The sequence below is a fragment of the Lactuca serriola genome, chromosome 8 (assembly GCF_051521515.1).
Source record: "Lactuca serriola cultivar US96UC23 chromosome 8, Lser_US96UC23_V15, whole genome shotgun sequence".
Taxonomy (NCBI): domain Eukaryota; kingdom Viridiplantae; phylum Streptophyta; class Magnoliopsida; order Asterales; family Asteraceae; genus Lactuca; species Lactuca serriola.
This window is the reverse complement of record NC_136415.1, coordinates 189,271,405-189,281,825: the sequence shown is the minus strand read 5'-3', so window position 1 is coordinate 189,281,825 and position 10,421 is coordinate 189,271,405. Positions and strand designations below refer to the sequence as shown.

At 35.0% G+C, this 10,421-nt stretch overlaps 1 long non-coding RNA gene across 6 annotated transcripts; it reads left to right on the top strand.

The window, feature by feature from the left end:
• The first annotated feature begins 7,222 nt into the window (after positions 1 to 7,222).
• LOC145071319 (uncharacterized) lies at positions 7,223 to 9,929 on the top strand. 6 transcript variants are annotated; one of them, XR_013690389.1, is made up of 8 exons: positions 7,227 to 7,423; positions 7,686 to 7,995; positions 8,077 to 8,159; positions 8,272 to 8,322; positions 8,845 to 8,925; positions 9,007 to 9,064; positions 9,143 to 9,193; positions 9,750 to 9,929. It is a non-coding gene; the product is annotated as an uncharacterized LOC145071319 (long non-coding RNA). The 6 variants fall into 6 exon arrangements; XR_013690390.1 differs by having other exon boundaries at positions 7,223 to 7,423; positions 7,686 to 8,164; XR_013690387.1 differs by having other exon boundaries at positions 7,686 to 8,159.
• Positions 9,930 to 10,421: the final 492 nt, after the last annotated feature.

The window sequence follows — 10,421 nt, the reverse complement described above, 5'->3', positions numbered from 1 at the left end:
ACCTTTTCACAAACTAAATGAATGTCGAGCTCAATGTGTTTAGTTCGTTAGTGTTGACTCGGATTTGCAGAGGCGTTGATGTTATCACAATAAAGTAAAGTAGGTGTCCGAATGGGGGTATGAAGTTCGCAAAGGAGATTATGGACCCAAGCTGTTTTGACTATTGCATTGGCTAAGCCACGATATTCAGCCTCGACGCTTAATCTGGAAATTATGTTTTGGCATTTAGAGGGTCGACGATACCAATGTCAGCCCACTGGATTATATTTGTAGGTTGATAGTTGTCTTTGTGACACTTGTTCGTATGCCTATATATGCTTAATGTCTTTGCGACTCATGATGATATGACTATATGCTTAGGTGTATGGGGTGAAATCAACCCGCTCGGTTGAAAATTAACGACTGGGTTTAAATAGACTTGTGGGTGAAATAGAATCGTGGGGTGAGATAGACCCATTTGGTTGAAAAATACTGATTGAGTTGTGTGACAACCCTAAATTTTCTATTGCCTTGAAAGCTCAGCCATTTAACCCAAATAAATGCCAGACTTATTCCTGCTATCATTTAGCACAATTTAGAGTTTGTTTGAGCGTTTTGAGCCCAGTACACTCAAGGAATAAGTGTTGGGGTTTATCTGCCAAAGCAATAGCACGTCAAACGAGCCAGAACCACCTTCACCTGGAGTTCACGGCCAAAACATGGGAGTTTACGGCCGTAAACTCCATTTAGGCCGTAAACTCCACCTTAAATGGTGAAAGGTTGGCCATTCGTTCATTCCATCCTCTTCCTTTGGCTGAAATCCTCTCAACTATCATCCCGTTCTTCGTCCCCGATCTTCAAAACTCGTAAGTTTCTTGTCCCAACTAGTTGATATACTACTTAAGCTAGTGATCTTACATGTTTTCATCCATGAAATTCATGTTTTCATAGATCTTCATGTTTCACCAAGAACTCCATGAACACACACTAGTGTTTTTGGCCAAAAACGATTGTGCAAGCTCCTAGATCGTAGGTACTCTTATCCTAACTCATTGTACACTAGGTTTAACATGTTCAGGGCTTAGAAACATCAAGAAACAAGGGAGGGATGAGAGTTTACGGCCAAGGGATGTTCTTGGTCCATAAACTCCCTTTAAGGGGGAAATGGTGCCCTTTCTTCCTTCCTTATGCCCCGAACTCAACCTAGAACCAACCACCATTGAAGTAGGGACCATAAACATCAAAAATATCATGGCCATATAGATTTTACGGCCGTAAACCCCCAAGGAAATGGTCCCTTGGCCGTAAACTCCATAAAGGGGACATATGGTGCCCCTAACACCCCTATGGCTTGTATAAATGACTAGAACCTTGCATGCTTAATCTAGTAACACCAAAACATGGAAATAGTGGGAAAACATGAGTTTATGGCCGTAAAATCATGTTTTTACGACCGTGAACTCCCCCAAGGGTCCATTTTGAGCCATAGTCACTTCCATAGCCCTTGATTCGAGTCTAGCATAATTCCTTGAGTGAGATAAGACCTTTAAACACCCCATGGCACCACTACCACGAGTTTACGGCCGTAAACTCATGGGGGTTATGATCCAAAAACCGTAAACACCCCTAAGGGCCACCATTTGAGGAGTAAACTCCAATGTGAGGCCATACTCTCTTTATATGCAACCCTCGGTACTCCTAGCACTTGTAGCAAAGCGTTTCCCTGCTTTAGGATGTCCTTGCTTGCATAACTAGTTGTCAAATGACTAATTAGATACTTAAATGTATCATTACATTTTAAATAGGATTCACGTGTGTGGTCAAGTCCTCACTTGGCACTTAGTATCCTATACCGTCCATTCGTCCGAATCACCCACGTCAGGTGAGTTCATACCCCGGAATTAACCTTTTAAATGATTTTAAATGCTTTTATGGAGGGAATACAAGTTGAACTATAGAGTTATTATATCAATCACATGTGGTTAATAATTGTATAGAAAATGGATTTTTACATGTTAAACTACTTCATCCAACAAAAGGTTTTCCAATCTCGTTTTCAAATCTTGTTTAAAGTATGAATTTCTCTTTTAGACTATCAAAAGTATTCCAAAGGTTTTCCAAAGGTTTTCAACGCTTGTTTTATAAACTGAGATCAAGTCTTAAATTTTTATTTGTAAAGATTTTCCAAAGGTTTTACCAAAGTTTTCTTCTATGCTTTTATTTCGTTAAATGCATGCCTATATTTGTATAGTTATATAAATAATGTTTAAAGGACTTAGAACGGCTAGATCGCCTTATTTCCTTTTCCTCGTTGGGATGTGGTCTGGTGGGTATCAGTTATCCGTCCGAAGGTCGTTTAAATATTAGTTATATATCATGTATACATGTATAGACATAAAGGTTTCCATCAACCAGTTCATTTCCTTTGGGTAGCAAAGGCATCCTTCCATTCATCATTCATATACCTGAAACGTTAGTAACTATTATAGGAATAGTTAGGAGATTCTATTTACTCTTTCTAGTATGAAGAATTCCACAAGAGTCAGTTCATTCGTGAGTCTATACTATTACTATACTACTTTAAATAGAATGTGACGTACTATTTCCCGATACGCCGCTTACAAGCGACATCGCCATGTAACAAGAGTCTCCTGTAGGGAGAGCGGGCATCATGTGTATAGATCTATGCGAGACAGACACTCCCACACCTTGATTGCTAGCTATAGTCCGAGCCGGTAAGTCCTAATGGGTGACAGATGTCACCATACATCGCATGACCTGGAGGGTCATCAAGGATTCGATCGTCAATCAGCATGGTTACATACGAGTTCACATTCACCCTTTTATCCACCCTTTTAGTTAGACTGAGCCAAGCGTATCGTTCATTCGATACCCTCCTGGAGTCTATGTTTTCCCTTGTTTTAGACTTTGCTAGCTGTATCGTTCATTTAATACTGTCTGGAGTCTGTGTTTCCTTGTTTTAGACTAAGCCAGGCGTATTGTCCATACAATACCCTCCTGTAGTCTATGTTTTACTTATTTTTTTAAACTTTGCGAGGCGTCCCGCGTGGAGTCTAAGTTTTGTATACTTTTAAACCAGCAGTGTTCCTGCTGAGGAAAAATATGATTTTCCCTTATTATTTTTACTTGAGGCTTTTCTCATAACTCCTTTTAAAGTAAAAACTATATTTTGATAACGATAGTACTTTTGGGGAAATTACTCCTTAAACATAAACAATTGGGTCTTGGTAAAAGACTACCTTTATTTAGAAAATATAGGATTGTCTGGAAGGAATTCTAATACTTTGTAGATTCTAAACCACCATCTTTCATGAGCTTATTTTGAAGTAAAATATGTATTTATACTAATGTCATTAAATACTTCTGAACTCACCAGCATTTAAATATGCTGATACTCGCTTTCAAAATAACTTGTATTCTCAAGTCATCGATAGACAGGTACATCCCGGGAGCTTTTGCGAAGACAGCCTAGTACCAAGCTGCATCTATGTTATTCTCTGTATATACTTTGATGTTGCCATGAAATGTAACATATGTAAAATTATTACTATTAATACAATAGTTGGTGTACTTTGATTAATATACTACATATGTTGTGATACTTGACATGACGTCCTCCACCCTAGAACGTATTCCGCCGTTCTCGGTTTTGGGGTGTGACAAGTTGAAATAAACTCGGGAGGTGAAATAGACCTAGGGGTGAAATAGACCCGTTACAACTTTAAGCTGATATGTATGTACAATATGTGGTATTTTGGGAACCTCACTAAGCTTTTGTTCTTACAGCTTTATGTTTATGGTTTCAGGTATTTTTGGTTCCAATGGGAATAACTCGGTTTTTCTGGTTACAAGGGGAAGAGCTCGACATGATTGTATAGCATCCAGTAGTATTGTAACAACCTCCTCTGGCACGTATCACAATATTGTCCGCTTTGGGCTCCCGACACGAAAACTTCCCAAGGGGTCACCCATCCCTGGATTGTGTTTGCCAGGGCACGCTTAACTGCAAATTTCTTATAAGATTTGCTGCCCTCACGACTTTAAAACGCATTGTGACATGGAAGGTATCCACACCCCTTATAAGGAAATGTTTCGTTCTCCTTCCAAGCCGATGTAGGTTCAGGTGCAACCCACCTTCACCATCCTGAGATCAAGCTAACCCTGATCCTGTGTTTTGCTCCCTATTTAAGTGAAGTGAAAGGCTAGGGTTTGCATACCCTCAACCTCCATCACCTCATTCCCAACCAAAACGTTCTTAGTCTTCATTGATGACTTTTTGAGCTCTTTGGGTGTTTTTTGGACTCCTTGAAGAAAAAGACTCTTTGGGTGCATTCTTTTGGCAAACCAGCTCCTTCCTCATCATTTTGCAGTGCTTTTGGACCTTTATAAGTCCTAAAGCTCCTACATTTATCTTTATTGCATGCTAGATCTAGGATTGATTCACTTTTATTCATGTTGAGGCTTTATATCATGAGTGAGACCCTTAAAGTTAGCAACTTTATGGATCATTGAGACATTTCCTTGAAGTATGAGTTTATATATGAAGTCTGGTATTGGTTTTAGACTCCAAGCATGAGTTTTGATCCAATTACCTTCTTATGACCTAGTTAGTGTTGAAGTCATGCATTGGGCAAGCATGACTGCAAAGCTACAATTTTTATGGTCCTTATGGTTGGGGAAGACCCACTGGGAAGTCTCAAAGAGTGGCTTAAATGATTAAGAGCTTAATGCTCAAAGCGGTCCAGGACGGATATCATGACATTAAGAATTAGCCTGTCATGTTGTGAGAATGGCTCCTCACGACTATTTTGTCCTTTTCCAACCACGACGTCACCCATGGGTGGTAACGACGTGGCTAGTGGCTGAAGTTGACTATGGTTGACTTTTGACAATGGTTGACTTTTTTGGGATCAAACTAGGTTTTTATGGATGTAGGGTGATATGGTATGACTCTATTGTTGTTAAGTGTTTTGTTGCTCCTGTCTACCATGTGTGTGAGAGTTTTCATGGTTTTAGCTGTTATTCGTGAGGCGAGTCTTCTCACAACTTTTGCATGTGTGGTATTGTGGTTGTGGCCAACTAGGTCTTTGGTATTGATTGTTGTTATATCTGAATTGAAATGCTGATAACTTAGGAATTTTGAGAATCACCCAGGGTTGCTGATAACCCCTAAAACGTGTCGTTAATCCACAGGACGTGTTGTTAGCCCACAAGGATTGTTGATAATCCCCAGGGTTGCTGATAACCCATAAATGTTTATTTTGCTATGCTATATGGATATTTTGGGAGGGACTTATTAATCTTTATGCTTACAATTGTGGATTTTATGTGTTTTAGGTACCTTATGTGTTTTGGGATAGTTGTATTGATACACCTGTGATTTCTTGTTTTGGTTTTTATGATACTTAGAGGTTTTTGCTAAATAAAAATGAAAGTTTTGTTGAATTTTTTGGCTTGTTACACACGGTACCTGCATCACAGCAGCCGTTTGGCTTATTCCATTTCAGCTTTGGGAGATTTTTGTCCCAACTTCTAACTTTCATGATTTCTTCGTTTCTTTCCCGTTTTTGATGTTCTTTATATCCACGCGAAGGTGGACCATACTCTACAAATTCATTAAGTCATATCTCACTGACTTAATAGTCTTAATCTTTAAAGTCGTAAAGTTGGCCTAAAAAACATAAAAATACCAATTTTATCCTTTTAGTGAAAATGCATTTCCCGATGCATTATTTCTCGTGAACTTACTCATCTAACCTCTTTTAAGTGACTTAAACTTATCTTGGGCATTTTCATGAAGTCACAATTTCATTATCTCATCTAATTATCATAAATTACCACATTGCCCTTTTGGTCAATAGCCGACTAAAAGTCAACTTTCTCTAAATTTCAGTTCTTACATGTCATATTAAGTACCTAGCAGCCACATTCACCCAACGTGTACTTTTGAAACTTAAATCAGTTATAAAAAAATATATTTTATATTTGGTCCTACCAACACCGTCTCTTTCCTTCTCCGACGACTTAACGTTCTACGCCAACGCTGACACTGTCTCTCTCATTCTCCCCTCGCGCTGTCGCCCTTCTAATTTTACGAAACACTAGTGTTGCCATCTTTCTTATCCAGAACTATGGTTTTTGTCTTCAAGATATGATGAACATCAAGGGTTTTCATACAGATCAATTTACATACACTGACAATTGCACACGCCGCCGGATGAGCATCATCACCCATTTCTTAGATCTATGTTGTCAGCCCTTTTCTAAGATCTTACATCGAAGAGCTGCAAACGATTACACAAGTTTACATATCTACATCGAGTTAACTCGTCGGTTTACATATACTAACGAAGACCACACTACAAACCCTAGCTCTGTAAATCCAAATATAACCTCCATGGCAGGCGGTGAGCCAGATCTGTAAATGTTGGTCATCCAAACCTTTTTGGATAAAAATGACAATTTTCGACATACCAGATAGACCATTTTTACAGTTTTGTCTATTTACTTTAATCTATCTTTTCCAATAAGAGAGTAGAAATTTTGCCACTTGTCATTTTTTTATAATTTTTAATTATTTATTTTTTCTATCTCTAAAAACGACACATGTTTTTTTCTATGATTTTACATTTAAATTTAATATATTTTTTTAAGTCCCTTAAAATTTACATTATTAATAGACATTTTGAAATACAAAATGTTTGGTAATCAGTTAAGTGATCCTTCATGAAAAAAATTATCATTATAAATAATTTTCTATTCCACTTATTTTGTTCTCATTTTTTTTTTACATTTTTATAAACATCTTTTTATAAATTTCTATAAAATATTTTGAATATAATTATTATTTATATTGTTCTAATTTATCCACGGACTATAACAACATGATGATAGTAATATTACATTGTTAAAAGTTAATACAGGTAATAATGTATTTTTTTAGAACGAAATGAAAATTTAACAAATCAATCGTTTTATTAAGATTAAATTTCAAAATGACTCCAATCTTCAGAAAAAAACTTACTTAAGTTAATAATATATATAGAAAGATTAATCAATTATTTTTATGACTAAAGTTAAATATTTTATTAATTGCATTACATTTCTGTTAAGGGAAGGAATTGATGACATTAACTCGAGCAATAAATTGAGGAGTAAGAAACATCAATTAATTTACAGCCCGCCTAAATTTCCATATCATTTTCGATACTGAAAAATAAGCCGCCTAAATTTCGTGAAATTTATTGAAAAATAGCGCCATTTTCATACTACCATTTTCCACCATAATTTCCCTCCCACTGACCAAACACAACGAGAAAGCCCTGATCATCATCTTCTCTCCTCCTGACGACTCACCGTCGGAGCAAAATTACTGCCGTCTGTTCTCTCACATCTAATACACTCTACTAGTCTTCTATCTCATGTAAGTTTGTCCAGTTACTTTCAAATTTGTAATTGTATTTAGTGAGTTGAATCTTTATCGGCACTATTGATAGTCTCGAAGAGTTTACAGTTTACTGTAGGGTTTATTCACTAATCAATCACAAACTAACAACTTACCCTGTTTAATCTGGCTATCGAATCCAATCAATTAACTGACCACAATTCTTCATATAATCAAATGCGATTTCGATTTTCGAACTCACAAAACCCGTACTAATATGATTTTGAACTCATATAAACAGAGAATCGAAGAGTCGCACTCATAGGGAAGAGCTACATTTAAATATATCGACATTGGTGTTGTTTTTATTTGTTGTTGTACACCAAAACCTTGAAAAATGTTCTATTTCATTGATTAATGAACTTCACATCTTACAATAAGATACCATTTCATCTCAACCTAAATTTTTACTGCTCAATATTTGAAAAGTTATAGGAAAAATCAATGTGAGATTTCATCTCAACAAGTGAAAACCATTAGATGTGTTTTATCTGTTAATTTTGGTCTAAGTATGATGTTAGGAATGAACAGTACAACTCAACAAGTGAAAGGTATAAAGAAAACTCTTATGACCTTTTCATTAATTTTTAGTTTTTTGATTCACATTTTTTTGTGTGTTTTACAATGCATAGGACTACAGGAGTCCCAAGTCTTATGGAAACGGGGTTTGTGAAAAGTTTAATTTATGGTCCTCGAGGAAAGAAGTATAAATATTGTATGGTGATTAATTAATTGCTTTGTTTTAGACATAGTTGAATATTTGTTTATGATTGCATATTTTTACTAACCATCTTAACAAACTCATGGCATTAATTTTTTTTTTGAAGCATATGGCAAAAGAATGTCTACTAGTCTAGCATCCTACTTACATTTTTTGGGTATGTTTTTAATAGGCTTTATAATTTTGAATGGTTGATGTTGGACAATATACTTAACAAATAGGTTTTATCTGTTTTTGTTACTAACACTCCTTTGACAAGTTTGTCCCCTCATTCTTCTAGAAAAGAATCCAATTGGTACATTGGTATGCTTTTTATTAAGCTTACATTTTCATTGATGACCAATATAGCATCATACTTCCATTTATAATGCTTTATTTTTACAATATGCTTGTCGGGTTAACTTTTTTTTTTTTTTAAATTTATTTCTATGTTTAGTTTTACAATATTGGCTTAGTTCTTATTTTTGTTTTATTTGTTGGTTTAGCTTATCAATATGCATCCTACTTCCATTTTCTGTCTCATAGACATTAGTGTCTAGTGTTGGTTTAGTTTTTCAATATATTTGTCCATTTTATTAAATTTTGTTGATATACCATGCTTCTTCTATTTTCTGCCCCATAAGTGGTTGCAGAAATGGATTCTTCTACACCTCATGGTTACTATTTTATTGCATGAAAGGTTACATGGAGTTTTTAAAAGGAACTAAAATAGCATAAGAAGACTGAGGCTAATAGCATTGATTATGAGTGCTGCTAAATTGTAAGAATCTGGATTATCCTTACATTTTTGTGATTACTGATTTTATGTTTGAATTTATTAGTTGTTGAATCAAATAAACAGTTAGGGAGTGAAGTACCTGCGCTCAAGATGATCATGTTTGAAGACTGAGGGTTGCAATGTATGTAATTTTGTTTATGTTTTAAAGCCTTTTTGCATTTGTAGTTTCCTTAAATGTGCTTTGATTTCTCTAATGTAGGTGCTGATATATGTAGCAGATGTGTCTTTGTATGCACATCCTTCAATTGGGGTACATATGTTAACATCTTTTAAAATGTTGGATCCTAGTGTTCTTAGATGTAAATATGTAGAAATGAATTGAAAATCAATAGAAGGTTTTTTTTATTTGGGTATATGAAATGCAAATACATAAATGTAACAACTCTAACAATAAGGACATTGGTAACAAGGCTATAATTTTGTAAAAAAATATTAAAACGAAGTAAAAGACTCGGTTGCACTATAACCTTTAGGTAATGAAAGCATCCATGAATATTTTTTTAGCCAATATGTAGGTTGTTAATATCTTTTTTAATAACTAATTAATTGGAATATTTGCATATCCAATTTTGATTTTTAACTTTTGACATTGTATGGGGGAAATTAATTTATATTCATTAGAGTTGTTTGGTATCATAGAAAAAGTACTCACATCCTTTCTTATGTTTAAGATAACTATATATGAAGTTTGTGTTATTGGAAATATTTAGGTGAAACTTGAAAACGTGATTTATACTTTGTTGGGACTTTGATTTATAGTATGCTAACATATTAGTTAAATAATTGTTGTATCTCATCACTTTCAGGATCAACACTTCCATCTTTTCAAGCTTAGCAATCGCAAAGAAGTTGATGTCTCTGCCGGGTACATTTGAGATCTCCTTAGATGTTTTGTAAGATAGGTTGTTAGTGATGTTAATATGTAAAAATTCATTTAGAAATTAAGTTAGACTTTTTATTTATTGAATTCAGAAGTAGCTATATAATAGTTGTAACCTACATAATTTGTTAGTATATATATATATATATATATATATATATATATATATATATATATTAATGTACTAAAAGACCCGGTTGTTAATCAAGTAACCGGCTTTGATTTGCATATGACAACAACGTTGAGACTCTTATAAGACTTGGTTATATACATGGAAACCGGGTTCTAATATGCAATGTTTTAAAAACCGGTTTGAATCGGCCGGTTGAACCGGTTGGACCGGAAACCGAAGGAGAAAGCGGTTCAATTATCACCAGTTTTATGTTAATTTCTGAACTGGATTGAACCGGCCGGTTTTTAGGAAAATCTGGTTGAACCGGTTAAACCGAATAAAAACACATGGAAAAATAATTATTTGCATAATAAACTTTGGTGATTTTTTCCAAATCTATTTAGTTTTCCTCTAAATAAAAATATACGGTAATGTTATAATGTCTTTTGATATGTTTGTATTCATCTAAAATTATATTTTGTTTCG